This window comes from Chenopodium quinoa, unplaced genomic scaffold (assembly GCF_001683475.1).
Source record: "Chenopodium quinoa cultivar QQ74 unplaced genomic scaffold, ASM168347v1, whole genome shotgun sequence".
NCBI lineage: Eukaryota > Viridiplantae > Streptophyta > Magnoliopsida > Caryophyllales > Amaranthaceae > Chenopodium > Chenopodium quinoa.
This window is the reverse complement of record NW_018744603.1, coordinates 1,023,948-1,040,504: the sequence shown is the minus strand read 5'-3', so window position 1 is coordinate 1,040,504 and position 16,557 is coordinate 1,023,948. Positions and strand designations below refer to the sequence as shown.

The following is a 16,557-nucleotide window of genomic DNA, read 5'->3' as shown; positions in this document are numbered from 1 at the left end:
TAGTTGATTTTTTTCCCTTTATTTTATTTCTTTTCTTTTTTTCCTTTCTTTCTTTTTTTCTTTTTTTTTTCTTTCTTTTTTCTCCTCCTTACGTGAGGAAGCTTGGCTGTTCCCACCTGCCACCTACTGCCAGCGGAACCCACCTGCTGTCGTCACCAGCAAGTGACCGTCGACCACCACCCGCGCCTGCCGCTGCAACCATTGCCAACCACCTTGCTTTCTCCCCTTTTATTTTCTTATGTTGCTTAAAATTATTAGTTTTGTTTATGTTTGATTTTGTAGTATAAAGATTATATTTTTAGTATCAAATTCATATTTTTAATAGTCTAAAATTATAATTTCAGATTATAATTGTGTTGTAAATTTTCAGATTTTGTAATTATAAAACCTAGGGTTTTAATTTATTGAAATTGGGGTTTTAGGGTTCTTATGACTAATTGAATTGGGGCTTTTGTTCCAATTGTATTACTAATGGTTAATTTAGCATAAAAACATGTTTTAAAGGAAGTTTTAAGGAGTTTTAATTAAATTTATATTGCTGGAATTTTATTTAAAGAAGTAGTGTTGTGATTTCAATAAAAGGGGTTTGATTACCCATTAAAAGAGAGATTAATTAAGGGTTTTTAAATAATTTTCTGATTTTTATAAAGTTTTAAACTTGCTGTAATTCCATGAAAAAGGTGTATTTTAAGGTTTTCATGAAAGAAATTTAAAGAACTATATATAAACTTTTAATTTTAATTAAAGGGAAGGTTTAATGTTGTTTATTAATTTGATTTTAAAGGTCTTAAAGTAAGTTAATATTGCTGTAAATTTGATTGTTTGAGAATTGATTGAAGTTTTATTGTTTGGTTTAGGAGAGGAGTTTATTGAAGGTGATTTCTAGTTAGTAAAATGGCATACCAACTTGCTTACTCAAGGTACGTACGAGCTACGAAACCTTGGCTTTAGATCACTACTACAAATCCCTTGGTTTTTGGATGCCATTGGTTCGACGCTATGTATGGAGTGTCCACGTATAAAAGAATTCCCACTTATTTTCGACGCTTTTACATGTTAAATCAGTTCTTGACAAGATAAAGCGACGACAAATTCGTATGATTTGCACGTGACTCAAGGCAACCTAAGGAAAATTAAAAAGAAAACAAAAAAGAAATGTTAAAAACTGGCTTATACCCAGGCCACGAATATACCCAAAGTACTCTCTCTCTCTCTCTCTCTCTCTCTCTCTCTATAACTCTTAGATCCCAGCACCTCAACACAAACTCCTTCGTCACCGAAATTCTCTTCGATCTCTCAATTTCTGGATTTTCTCTCCTCTTCTCAATCATGGTGCTCGAGGTTTTTCCTTCTACTCAATCTCATATTAAATTGCTTCCTACAACAATTTCAAAATTAGGGTTTTCAATTTTACTGACATTTTGTTATTCCCCCTTTTTATTAGAATTCTCAGGCAACTATAATCTGCATCATCAATCCGGAGTGGATGCGTAATGGTGATTACTCGCCCACCAGATTTCAAGCTCTTTCTGATGCTGTTAATCTCATCTGCGGCGCTAAAACTCAGGTTTTCTTTCTCTCTCATCACTTCTTTTAAACCCTAATTTACAAGTTGGGGGTTGAATTTGTTATCAATAGTGTTTTTTTTATGAATTTGGTAGTTAATTGTGGATATTACTTGATTGGTTTTGATGTTATTGATTGATTTCGTGTAGTCTAATCCGGAGAACACTGTCGGAATTCTGACTATGGATGGAAAAGGTGTTCGTGTTTTGGTCACTCCCACCAGTGATCTTGGAACAAATGATATTGGCTTGTATGCACGGTTAGTTTTCGTTTGATATATCGTGAATTGATTAACATAAATCTTGATTATGCATGTTATTGAATATGTTGTTGTGAATGCATGATTAGAAAGCATGGCTTTTTTAAAAACTTTTGTAGCATGTAACTTAGCTGACTTGAGGATTATCACATTACATCTAGTTAGGTTGATTTTAGGGGTAGAAGAAATTGATAGGTTGGATGGCATTTGGTTTCCGATCGTATTAGAATATGAAAATGCCTGGTTGTTATGTTAAGTCAGTGGCCATTGAACATAATTAGTCCATGGCTAATATATGTTGATCGATGAAATTGGTACAAGGTGAATGACTATTTTCATAATTTCGTGCTAAAATACCGTAGAATTAGTTTGTTACATTTAATTGTTGTGAAATAGCTTTGAATTTGTAGTTATTATATAATAGTAGAAAGCCATTGTATTAGAATCTAGGGATTTTTTGTATGTCGTGTTTGGTTGTTGATTTTGGCCTGTCTTAGAAATTCATGTTTTTTTTTCCCAATTTTGGGTCTAATTGCAATTCTTTGAGAAATACTTTGTGGGTGTTTCGCTTTAATTTAGGGTTCTAATTGCTTAGCATTCATACACCTTTATCTCTGATTGTTCTTCTTCATCCCTTAATCTCTCGTTTCTGTCCTTCAATATCTCTGTTTGGTTATTTTTTTTTTATTTTTGAGGAAAAATCTATGTTTGGTTACAAATCTAAGCTAATTCATAGCATTTTGATATTTGCAGGCAGGGGAAAAGAATATTGGGAGTGAAAAGGGTAGCAAATAGCACCGGATTGTTTTAGAAATGGTTCTTTGTTGCCTGAGGTCAAGGATCCAAGGCAGATTTAATTTAGTTGGTTGTTTGTAGGAGCTAATGTTGTACTATGTGCTGCCCTCTGTTGGAGGGCTTTGTAATTGGAGTGCTCTTTTACGCAGGACCATTGTTTAAGATGGACTTTTCGAATCATCCATGTTCGTGGCCGGCTTGCTATCGATGATGATTTAGTCTGCCACATGGTCCAAACAAAAAGAAGATGCCACCTCCCGATGTGGCTTGCATCTTGCAAGCATTCGCTACCTACATAGGAGGATGGTGATTCTTCTTGCATGATCCTCTGTAACTCATAATAGCTTAACTTTTTAGCTCTTTTACTCAGCACTCTTGTGGTTTTTTGCTTTTACAGGTACACCAGACTGTATTTTCTGCTCCTACACCTATTCAAGCACAGTCATGGCCAATTTCAATGCAAGGTCAAGATATTGTGGCAACTGCTCAGATGGGTTCTGGAAAGACCTTAGGCTATCTTCTTCCAGGTTTTATGCATCTCAAGCAGTGCCGCAACAATACACAAATGGCACCAACCATGTTAGTACTGTCACCGACAAGGGAATTGGCAACACAGATTCAAGATGAGGCAGTGAAATTTGGGAGGTCCTCCAGAATATCTTGCACGGTATGACGTGATCTTTGTTTCGATAAATGTATTTACGTTGTCTTGCTTGATTATTTTTGGTGAGGGCACATCTACTTAATTGGATGTTGAACATAAATTTTGTTTGTTTCTTTTGAATCTGTTCTTAAATTAGGAATCTCTTTAGTATGTATTTTAATCTATATAGCAATATTCTTTTTTTCAGTTTTTGTTTTCAAAACTTGATATTCGAGTTATATGAATTACTACTATTTCGAGTAGAATTTTTGGGATGAATTTGATAAAATGGTCTGGGTCATTGTTGTGGTAAGTTTTGGCTGGAGTCGTATGCCATTTTATATTGTTAATTTTTCATGAGTATCTTTTTAGAAGTACTGACTAGTAACCATATCAATCCCACTCCCATACATATACCTTGTGCTTGCTTATTTGTGCTGCTGTAATCGAGTATATATGGAATTGTTTCATCTCACAAAGTTATACCCTTATTTAATCTTGCAGTGTTTGTATGGAGGGGAACCCAAAGGCCCACAATTGAAGGAGTTAGATACAGGATTAGATATTGTGATAGCTACACCTGGTCGTTTGAATGATATACTAGAGACAAAGAGAATTAGCTTGAATCAGGTCTCATATTTGGTGCTTGATGAGGCAGATCGGATGCTGGACATGGGTTTTGAGCCACAAATTAGAAAAATTGTGAAGGAGGTACCCACTCGTCGCCAGACATTGATGTATACTGCAACATGGCCTAAAGAGGTGTGAAAGATTGCAGCTAATCTATTATCAAATGCTGTCCAAGTTAATATTGGTAACACAGATGAACTTGTTGCAAACAAGTCTATCACTCAGGTAAATACCAATCTTTTTTTTTTCTTATTAAAGCAATTTAAATAGGTAACTTGCTATTGGCATTTAATTACTAGTTTCCATTGTGTGCTTATTTGTTTTCCAACAATGCTTAATTCTGTTTATTGAGGAGCTTTGGACCCTACTTTTTCCCTGGAACAAATGGAACAAAAAAATTTTAAGGTCAAAGAAGAAGTTTTTAGCCGCATTTTATCGGTGTTTTGCTGGTATAACAGACAATTTTTGTAAAAAGATTTGATTTTTTTTAATGCTATGCAGGGATTTGGAGGCTTTGACTACAAAATGTGAGCTTAGGGAGGAAGAGAGAGGTTCCTGTATAGTGGTATACTACTATAGGTATATATTCTCCAAAGTCTAAAAGGTTAATGGATTTTTTTTCCTCTTTGGATTGCAAGTCTGAGCATTTTGTCAAAATTTGAACTTTGTTTTTCTCCCACTTGAAAGCAGATTAAGAAACCATACTTGTGGCTTTCGACGACTAGACGTGTAACGTGAATAGTCAAGAAGAAAAAAGGTAATTTACCATCCTCTCTTTTTTTATCTTAGCTCTGCATATTTACCTATTATTTATATTCATTGCAGAAATTATAACTTAAGATTTTGATAATACTGGCAAATGATGTCTTGTCTTCTAAGTGTATGGGTGTCTGGATACTTTTGGTAAGTTTGTAACTCCATAATTAGCTATGAACGTTGGTTGTGATTTTTGTTTGCTTAAATTATTAGGTGGAAAGTGTAGACACCTACTTTAGGCCTCTTGTCCCGAAAGGAAGTGCGATGATGTTACAAAAATCCGTTCTTCATGTTAGATCAAAGTTGAAGTGTTTATGGACCATGAAAAGCATTATGAAGTAGGTTAAAACCCATATTTGAGACCAAGTTATCATAGATCCTTTTCCAATTACTAATTAGGCCTAAAACGTGTTCATACATGTTTAAACTTGATTAATAACGGACCCAAATGCGTCAAATGCAATGATCGGATCCAATAGAACCTACATTGTTTAAAAACCGAGCCAAACAGATGAACCAACTATCAAATTCCCATGCAAGGCCTATAAAAATTGATAACCCTTTCAAAGAGCTTTCTAACGGTATATTATAAGTCCAATTCCGAGCTAAAACGAAGAAGTTATGATCAAAACACTAAACCGGGCCCTAAAACCGACACCCTTGCACTATAACGGCCATAAATTGAATAAATAGTGTTGTTTGATCACTTTAAACAATCTTTTACTTAATTCACATAGTATTCTTTTTTTAATCAAGAATAAAATTTGATAATTAATTGTTGTTTTATCGCTTAAGACAAGGCGAATATTGTTTATTTTGTTATTTTCACGAATATTGATTAAACAAAGAATAACGACTTTTGCAATGTAATTCCTACGTGATTAATGCTTGTAAATAAAATCAACTAACTTAGTCTTTAGGTATCACGTTGCATATATTGTTTGGTAATGAAATTGTGAAAAAGGAAGAGCTAGTAGAGGCCGTAGTAGGGCTAAGATAGCGATTCCCCTCTAAAGGGTAGTTATCTTAGTACCCTCGCTCCCGAACTCATTTCTGGTTTATGTAGACCAATTTGGGCATGGGTAAACTTATGATTCGTACTAATTATTCCATGAACTCCACATGGAAGAAAGGCATGAACGAGGTTTATGAGTTTTCCTAAAACTCATTGGCGACTCCTACTTGTTTCTTACAAAAAAAGCGTGATGAGAGTATCATTCCTAATTCAAGGTCTCCCAAACAGTCAGGAATTCAAATCCTAATACAACCTAACAAGTGTAAAGTCCTAGGCTTCTAAAGGGTCATGGGCAGTTAAGGAAGGACCCCCTTACGATGGGATCACCCTCCTTACAGTGGCGACTCCACTGGGGACTTAGAGGTTACAAGATTAGTTCGTAGTTATGGTTCAAGGTTTCCAACACTAGGTTGCCTATGGATTGTAACGAGAACTAACTTGGATAATCTCTAGTTAGAGAGCGATATTCGAACGCATAATATCTTTCTTTTTCACAAAAGTAAAAATCAAACAAGCAACATTGCATCATGCATAATCATAGCACAGTTTAATCATTGGGGATTGGCTCATTGACTAGGGGTTACCAACACTATACTTCTATCCCAAAATCAATAACAATCAACCCACCCATATCGCCAACAAAATGTTGGGAGGGCTATGTCGTGGGTCAACACGTTGAGTGATTGATTCATGCATCGTCCCTAGAATGACATTGTATGCTTTGACGGTTCTTTGTGTGCTTATGTGACTACATGAATATGTGCTTCGTTTCTAATCTAACTAATTCCAACTTGTTACCTAGAGATATAATAAAAAAAAATTCGCAAAAAATATGGTTCGACAAAAAAAAAAAAAAATTATTGTTCTTTTTGCGTTTTCGCAAAAAAATAAAATAAAATAAAATAAAATAAAAAACGCAAGTGGTAGATGCTACTTTTGAAGATGCACTTTCCACTTTAGCGCAAGACGGAAAATTGTGCGCAATACTGTTTTTTATTATAATGATTCGTTCACTTTCTTTATAATCGAACTAATGGCATTACTTCTTATGAGGTTCGTCGTTAGAAGTTCGCATCCCTTAATAGGACGTCATCAATATATTTATTCTTAAATGTGCCTATTTTCGTGTTCATCATGTTTTAGTTGTAATTGATCAACCTTGATTTAAGAGTATAATTTATTTACCTCTTCTATTGTTTAAAAAGAAAATCCCGAGAACTTTAGTTGGGATGATTGCCTCACACAAAAAAAAAAAAAAGAGAAATAGAACGGAAAAAAAAAAGAGAGAGAGTATGATACAAAAAAAATATATTATTCTAAAAAAAAAAGAGATAATGAATGATAAAACCGAGAAAATGATTTAATTATTTCCTGGATTTTACATTCGGAGGCCATAATTGTTTTAAAACAAATAGTAATATATTATCCTTTAAAGATAAGCAATATGAGAATCATAATTAAAAAAAAAAACGTTATTGATCTCTATTGTAATCTAAATTATCAACAAATACTATAGTATATTTGATCATTTTAAGGAGTGTGTTCGGGTCGATTAATATTTCTAAAAATTTGATGCGCACTTTCAATCCAACTTTCTTCTCTTTCTCTTCTACCTTTTTCGAAAACAATTCATTTGAAGTAAAATCCTTAGATGATTACCTTGTTGAAGTCAACACAAATCATGACATTCCATTAATGATTGTTCGTGAATTTGTTTTGACATTCTTCATCAACAAACTTGCTTAAAGTGAATTCGTATTACAAGGATTAAGAAAAAAGAAATAAAACAATCATTTTGACTTTGGTTCATTGTTTGAATGCTTGGCAGAAAAGGTTTAAGTGAACGCGCTCAATTTCTCGTGAAACACATTACTAGATCATCTTCCACATTCGCATACTAGTTCAATCATGGGTGACAAAGCAGCATTGGAGAAACTTAGAGAGGAACACCAAAACCTAAAGGCCCTACGAGAAGAAGAAGCCCAAATGAAGGCTCATAAAAAAGCAGAAAAGGCTAAAATAAAAACAAAAAAAGAAAAAGAAAACATTTTGCAAGAAAAGGCAAGAGCCGAAAGAGTAGAGGCCTTGGAGAAATTTGTCCTTCGAGCTAACTAAAGGAATAAGTACTTCAATTATGAGCTTGCACCACAACCTAGTGGCAAGACTCTCCCAGAAAAGTTCTTGACTACGGATATGCAAACCTTTAAGGTTATAGACAATCCTAGGACTCACTTAATGAGCTTTATTGGAATTATGGCATTGAAAGGGGTTGAGCCAAGCCTATATGCATGTACCTTTCCTCTTTCATTGGACCCAACTGCTAGATCATGGTTTTATAACCTCAATGCAAAACAAATTTCCACTTGGAGTGACGTTGTAGAAGCGTTTTTAACCCAATATGGAGATAACATCGAGCTCACAACTACCTTGTGCGATCTCGAATTGCTTAAGCAAGGGGAAAAATAAAGCTTCATTCACTTCTTTTCTAGGTGGCGATCAAAGGTTGCTCTTATTACACAAAGACCTCCGGATCATGAACTTGTCAGAAAGTTCAAAGACAATATGTCTCCCCCATACAAGTGCCATCTACAATACCGTGGTTTAGACACATTTCAAAAAGTCTATACTGTGGGAATATTAATTGAAAGGGACTTGATAAATGAAACCATGAATCATATAGATGGACTTGATTTTTAGAGAGTATTTCACCTACGTCGGAAATGGACAAAGCTCGAAGACGCGATCTCAAGAAGTTGTCAACAATTCAAGATGTAGCACCCTAGGTCTTGTTTTGTTTCTTTCCTTTGTTTTTATGATAGACTAAGAGATTCATGTTGTCAAATCTACTTATTTTGTACTCTCATTAATTAGTGAATAAAAAATATATTTTCAAGTACGTCTATCTTGTTCCCTTTTCAATCTCTTTATTGTTATTGGCTCACATTAAATAAAACGTAAACATACAAACATGCAATATCAAAAAGCATACATACTCAACACTTTAAAGAATCTTGATGAGCTTTGGCTTACAAGATGTATTGAATGAAAAGAGGCCCATCTTAGGCCCACAAAGAAAGGATATGATGACTTCACTAACACAGAAGGCAACTTGAAACTCCACAAATATAATCCCATGTTTATAACCTTAGAGAAAATCCATGTTTTTGGCAGCCCTTTTCAGCCTCGTCAATTGAGCCTTAGTTATTCAACCTACATTATTCCATACCTTGGGATGGGAATGGTGCAAAGATACTAATAGGAAATTGGGGGAACGAAGCATAAGAGGGGGACACAAAGTTAGTCTAAACCCAAAAGAAAAGATCAAAAAATCGTTCTAAACCCTAAAACAAAAGTTGTCGAAAAAAAAAGAAAAAGAAAGAAAAAAAACAGAGATGACTAGGAAAAGGCACCTAATGTAGGACGTTGCCACACAAAGCAAAAATGTTTTAATTTAAAAAGCACCAAAAGTTGGGATTTTGGGAGTATACTTGAGCCCATCCATTCTTCATAACCCCAAACCTAGCCACGTTACAACCTTGGAAAGGCCTTCCTTGAGGTAGACTATAACCATGTACATAAATCATCATTCCATGAAAATATGGTCAACCTTAGGCCTTTGCACATATGGACCTACTATTGAGTAGTCATGCCCATATATAAAATGCATGAAGTGTTGAGTTATGATTACAAAATCATAAAAAAAAATCAAATGATTTGGATGATTTGATAGCCATTGGCTTGATGACATCATGTTAGTAAAGCAATCGAATCAAACTAAATTCGATGTTTTCCATATCTTTTGCCAAAGAAAAATGAGATGATTATCACTTTTAAAAAAACAAACAATCATCTTATTTTCTTTTAATAATAGGGCTATTTATTACCAAGGTAATTCAGGTTCTATATACATTGCCTAGAAAGAAAAAGAGTTAATACGATAAATTGATTTGATATATCGACAGCCTCGACATCAACTTTAGATGTCTTTTACAACTCTTGAGAATTGGTCTTTTCACTTGTCATGAGCAACTAAAATGTCCGCCTACGTGGGATATCTCCATCTTCTCTGAGCGAGGAATATTGATTGAACATGATCGCTACATCAAAAAAATGATCGTTATGGCTATCATATGTATACCTCACTGCCAAGTCATCACGATGATTCAAATATTAAGTCAATTATCCTTGCTTTTCGAAAACATGTTTAATTTTCTTTCTTTATTCTTCTATGGGAAAGTTGGATTCCCCTTCCTTTTTATACAAATTCATCTTTTTTGTTCATTTCTTTTTTCAGGGGTAAGTCGGGATGATCCCTCCCATTTGGCAACTAAAATACTCAAAAATAGTATAATTTTTTTGCTCTTTGCCTCAAATTGGGGGCTTAAAAAAGACAGGACATCCCCACTTCTCTCTATTAACAGATTTGAACATGCTTTTTATGCTGCAAAATCAATATCATGAAAAGCTTATTACGAATCATCTTAATAACTTTAAATGACAAAGGGAAGAATACCACTTCATAAAGATAATTAATTTTGAGTGTTCAAATCTAATTAATTATGTTACTTGATCAAACAATTTATGATAAACATATGCAATATTCCGCAAATTGAAAATACAAATCTTGGTGCCTTAAGTAAACATGAGAAACATCCTCTATGAATTCCAAAAGCCACCTAAAGTCTACGCTTGAATATAGGTCTCACCTTAACTTTCATTTTAAAATGAGACCATATTTTAGAAATTGATTTGAATGATTTTATAAATTATTCTAACACTTCACCAAACCTAGGTTTGATAAACATTCATTTTCAAACTACGGTGCTTATTTAATTGAAAGAACTTTACTTTTAATTAGAAAAATATGACAATGATGAAAAAGCAGGAAAACATAAACAAAATCAGATATGCGAAAGTTTGCTCACATTTTCATATCTTTGTTGAAATGAGTTGCAAATTACAACTTATTTTCATCAATCTTGGACAAAAAAAGTCATACTCAATTACGAGCTAGATTTTTCTTTCCATTTTAGGTCCAGTTTTGAAAATAATATAATTATTGGATCCCTTTTCAAATTTTGAATTCTAGTTCGAAATAACATGTTTCTAATAAAAACAGTATTCAAAATTTCCTTTCTAAATTTTTGTTTTCTCAAATAAACAAATTTTCAGATTCTCAATAACCGTTTGGATGATACATGTATATACATAAATATTTTCGAAAGGAATGAATTAAGATTTGAATTCTTCTTGACTCGAACTTGTTCTCACTTAGTTCCCCTGCGAAAATTGGCTTAGGGATGGTAAAAAAAAAAAAAAACCCACCCACAAGACCAAAAACAAAGATTGATAAGAACAAAGAAAATATTTGATGTTCTAAATCAACTTTGATAATAAAATCACCGCAATGATCTTTACAACTGTTTATACATCAGATAAGATTACTAAACCTTAAACATAATTGTTTTGGTTTATAAACAAGCAAAGAAATAACTTGCTTTCTTGAACATGACTTTAACTAAAATGCGAAAGCCATGTCATTGTCCTAAATATCTCAAAACAAAAATAGAACATATACATAGGTCCATCTCAATATCATGATTATATGAATGGCCTTAACAATAGCAAGTCATTAGAACTACCCCAAATTGAGGGCTCCAAGACTTGAGAAATAGCAAGAATGCGCATAACCCGACACATGGGGGCTCTAATATCCACAAAGAAACAAAATGAGACATTCATGCCATTCGAGCTACTTTCGAGAATCGCCTAAATAGTAGTAGATCTCGAGCGTTATAATTTTCAAATGCATCACAATGATTTAATAATCATTTTGTTCCTTTGAAAACTAAGTTTGCAACTGAACTTGGCAATAAAACAAGTTACATATTCGAGCCATTTTCAAGTTCAACTTCGAGAACTAATCTTAGTGAATAATTGTTGTTTCAATACTTCAATTTACTCTAGAGACTAGAGAGTATGACTAGTGTAGAGCAACAAAATCATGATACTTGCTCATACGAAAGTTTAATACCCAATCATTCATCATGAAAATTTTATCAAGACACATTATTAACATAAGACAAACAGTTTCATGAGTTAGAATGTAAACAAAAGACTCCTAAATTCGAAATTAAGGATTCTTCATTCTAAATTATTCTCCATTGTTGCACACATTGGAATTTTGCAAGGAGGATAACATCTACTTTCTCAAGATTCAAAATAGTGACAAAATTTTAACTCAAAAGAAGGAATTCAAAAGTAGTAAGAATAGACGAAAAATTTGAACAACATTTCATTTTTCCCCTTACTTGTTCTAATGAATGACCAATATTACTAGACTTAGCAAATTTCTTTGTGAAAACTATGAATGGTCAAGAAACGGTTTAAACACACTAGTTTAATCGTTTCCAAGATCCTAGTTGTTATCATAATAAGACGAAAAACGGGTTCATACATGTTTAAACTTGATTAATAACGGACCCAAATGCGTCAAATGCAATGATCGAATCCAATGGAACCTACATTGTTGAAAAACCGAGACAAACAGATGAACCAACTATCAAATTCCCATGAAAGGCCTGTACAGATGGATAGCCCTTTCAAAGAGATTTCCAACGGTATATTATAATCCCAATTCCGAGCTAAAACGAAGAAGTTATGATCAAAACACTAAACAGGGCCCTAAAACCGACACCCTTGCACTATAACGGCCATAACTTTTGATCCATAACATATTTCAACCTAATTACAATGGAATTGGAAAGTAGACATTCATATCTTTCCAATGATATCTCACACGCCTTAATCCGACTTCGCAATCAAAAGTTATGGAAGTTTTAACAACGCGATTTCGTAAAAGGCAAACCGCAAACCAGCGCAACTCAATCAGTTGCGCGCGCCTGGCACGCGTGACTCAGAGAGTTGAGAGCGCCACCCGAAGGTGTGGCTCTAAAACCCTAAACCTATATCCCTACCGCCTATAAATAGGGGTCTTCGTTCAGCATTACGAGGACTGGAAAAATCAGAATTAAAACCCTATTATTCTCAAAACCCTAATCTCTTTACTTCTCTTACCATCATACTACTTTTCCCTCTTTCTTCCCAACTACTCTTCAACCCTAATCCATCCGTTGAAACTCTTGAAGGGACGAAGAATAAAGAAAGTCCATAAACATATTAAACGGAGATTTAACATAAAAGAAGAATGGTTAGTTTCTTGAGCACTTAGATAAATCACTTTTATTTTATTGTTTAAATAACTTTAATTGAATAAATAGTGTTGTTTGATCACTTTAAACAAACTTTTAATTAATTCACATAGAATTCTTTTGTTAATAAAGAATAAAATTTGATAATTAATTGTTTTATCACTTTAGACTAGGCGAATATTGTATATTTTGTTCTTTTCACGAATATTGATTAAACAAAGAATAACGACTTTTGCAATGTAATTCCTATGTGATTAATGCTTGTAAATAAAATCAACTAACTTAGTCTTTAGGTATCACGTTGCATATATTGTTTGGTAATGAAATTGTGAAAAAGGAAGAGCTAGTAGAGGATGTACTAGGGCTAAGATAGCGATTCCCCTCTAAAGGTAACGTTATCTTAGTACCCTCGCTCCCGAACTCTTTTCTGGTTTATGTAGACCAATTTGGGCATGGGTAAACTTATGATTCGTGCTAATTTTTCCATGAACTTTACATGGGAGAAAGGCATAAACGAGGTTTATGAGCTTTCCTAAAACTTATTGGCGACTCCTACTTGTTTCTTACCAAAAAAAAGCGTGATGAGAGTATCATTTCTAATCCAAGGTCTCCCAAACAGTCAGAAATTTAAATCCTAATACACCCTAACAAGTGTAAAGTCCTAGGCTTTTAAATGGCCATGGGCATTTAAGGAAGGACCCCCTTACGATGGGATCACCCTCCATACATAAAGTATTTTTCAGAAATTGTATTCTTTGTGTTTTTTGGTAAATGGCTCCCTAGTGTTAGTAGTTTGATCTAATATTTTATTTAGATTCACTTGTTGATGTACTGATCGATGCATATGCTTTAATGTGTTACAGGGTCAAAAGATTATGTAGACATCCATGTATGAATACCGAGAAACAGTAGAAAAAAGTGACAACTAACACTGCAATATTTCAAGGACAGAAGAAAGATATATTTAAGCTCCTTAATGATTTCAATTAGTGATTTGAAATTTGTTTCACTACAACTAGTCACGAATGAATTTTAAGTTGCAATTATAATTGTTGTAATCGAAATTCATTACTATGAGATATTGTATATATGCTATAATATATTTATAGGCAATATAAAAATTTCGGTATAATTTTGTTGTACTTCTTAATTGTTTTGGTAATATATATTAGTATAATAGAAATCATTGTCAGTGAATGAAATCTTTAATTTTAGTATTTTTGATATTTTTTAAAAAAGAATATGGACAAGATAAAGCGTCCCCAAATTAGAAAACGTGGACAAAAAAAAGCATCGCCAAAATGTTAGACAACAAATGTATGAAAATATGGATATAGAAAAGCGTCATCAATTCTAAGATTCTTGACTACAAAAGGCGTTGCCAAAGATAAGAAAGTGCGCCAACTATTGCCAGTTGTGACGCTTCGTATAAAAATTCGACACAATAAAGCGTCGAGATTCGCGACGCTTTTTGATTTCCAACAAAATTCTCGATGCTTCTAAAAAGCGTCGAGAGAAAATTTTGCGACGCTTTTTAGTGTCGAAAATAAGGCTAAAAAGCACGCCTTTTGTAGTAGTGGATGCATGTTTAGGGATGTATCAAGAACTTAGTATCATGTATAGAGAAGACTGGGCTAAATTGTTTTGTTATACATTGTGATTTCCATATATTGTGCATGAGGCATGTTTGAGATATAATAAGTATATGACTATGGTTGTGGGTGATGTATACATTATTGTCTTACCAATTGGATATGTTATGATTAATTAAAGGTTATGGATTCTTGGTTGTCTATAAGTGGATTAATTTTGATAATGGTTCCATGAGGTTAATTTAATACTCTTTCATGAATTAATCATGATTTGAGTTGAGGGAGGTTATTAAAGTCTTTTAAGACGAGGTTCAGGATCTGAAGTGCCCTATGCACTTAAGGTGTTTATACACCGAGGTAGTTAAAGGATTCAATAATAAATATTGTTTACCACTAATAAATCAAGAATTGAATTGGAAATTTGGATTGCTTGGAATGATGTGATATTTGATTGATTATATTGTTTTACATATGAGTCATCACCAATTCTAAACTTGTAAATCACGTAAAGTGCAAGATGGATGAGCAATAAAACTCTGGATTTGTGCACATCTAGAGTATTGACAATCAGGGGTTGGGTTACATGGGGTATTAGCCGTGCACTTTTCTAGAGGTCGTCTGATCTACGAGTCTCTTATTTCAAATACTTTTCAAAAACTAGGAGTTAGATGAGATCTCATACTAGCTACACTCACGGAATCGCGCCTGTGGTCGTTGGATGTTTTATTGATGTTTCCGAAAAGAGGCATGGGGTTTTTCTTTTATTGATGTTCCAAATGGATCATGGGATGGACAACCTTGTCTATTGCTTAATTGGGTTTTGATTAAGGGCCTTAATGGTTCCAACTTGTAAGATTTAGTTTGGTTTTTTTAATTATTAGTTTGAAACTTTAATTTAATTAAACTCATTTTCCGCTGCTAAATTCTAAAATAGCCTTAATGTTTGAACACGTGGCGGTAGCACGTTAGTAATTCTCTTGGATTTTGTTTAAGGTATTCACAGGTTTAAAGAGAGAATTATTGGGGTGTTACACTGGTAAAATGAGGTTAGAGGTTCTGCTATGTTTTATGTATGGGCAAGATTAAAGATGATTATGTGAAGATAAGGAGCTTGCATGGAGACGAATTTAAGGGCATTATAGAAAGAATTGAGAGTGAGATTGCTCGGGTAGATTTGTTTGTTGTTCAAACTCGTCTACAAAATGACTACTCTGATTCTTCTCTTCTTCAGCAAGAAAGCGATTATGCTGCAATTCTTAAAAAGTGGCTAAAAAATTTAGAATCTCCTCTAAGGAAAAAAAAATCAAGAGTTCAATGGCTTCACATTGGAGACTTTAATCATCAACTGTTTTATTCTTCTATCAAAGAGAAGAATAGTTTTAATAGAATCTCTGTCATCTATCATGAGAAAAATGAGAAATTGACTAAGAATGAGGATACTTAGAATGAGATCCTCAGACTATGGTGGCTTACTTGGGTCATGTGCTACTTAGCTTTCTATGCTTGATCAATCTATAATGAGAGATGGGCCTAGACTGTCTACTGATCAAAGATTATATCTCAGCCAACTTGTTACTGATCTTGAAATAGAAAGTGCTTTGAATGGAATTGATGATAAGAAAGCTCATAGTCTGAACGGAATAAACTTTGTATTCTTCAAGCAGGCTTGGATTATAATGAAGCAGTATATTTGCACAGCTGTTAAGGAGTTCTTTGACAAGAAACAACTTCTTAAGCAAGTCAATTGCACTTCTGTCACATCGATCAAATCTTTATAATCTTCACTATTTTTTTAATATTTGAAATTCAAATTAATTTCTTGGAGGTTTTGAACATATAATTAAATTTTAAAAAATAAAATTATTGTTGAAATAAGTAGTACGTAGTACATAACATTTTGGCACAATTTATGTTAAAAATATGATTTACTTGTTATTTTTTAACTTTAGTTTATATAGTTTTCAATGTATATATTATGGAAAGACATATCAAATATTTTATTTATGTATAATTTTTCTATCTTTCTATTTATTTATAAGAGTTGTAAAATATTTTATTTATGTATTATTTTTCTATCTTTTTTATTTATG

The 16,557-nt window shown here is 33.4% G+C and overlaps 1 long non-coding RNA gene across 8 annotated transcripts; it reads left to right on the top strand.

Annotated features, from left to right (window-relative positions):
* Nucleotides 1-850: 850 nt before the first annotated feature.
* Nucleotides 851-13,997, top strand: LOC110699931. Of its 8 annotated transcripts, none has more exons than XR_002507035.1 (9): nt 851-1,341; nt 1,445-1,567; nt 1,716-1,825; nt 2,579-2,926; nt 3,018-3,287; nt 3,768-4,118; nt 4,395-4,472; nt 4,581-4,650; nt 13,739-13,997. It is a non-coding gene; the product is annotated as an uncharacterized LOC110699931 (long non-coding RNA). The 8 variants fall into 8 exon arrangements; XR_002507036.1 differs by lacking the exon at nt 13,739-13,997 and adding an exon at nt 7,493-7,531; XR_002507032.1 differs by lacking the exon at nt 13,739-13,997 and adding an exon at nt 4,719-4,910 and having other exon boundaries at nt 852-1,341; nt 4,584-4,650.
* The last annotated feature ends 2,560 nt before the right edge of the window (nt 13,998-16,557 follow it).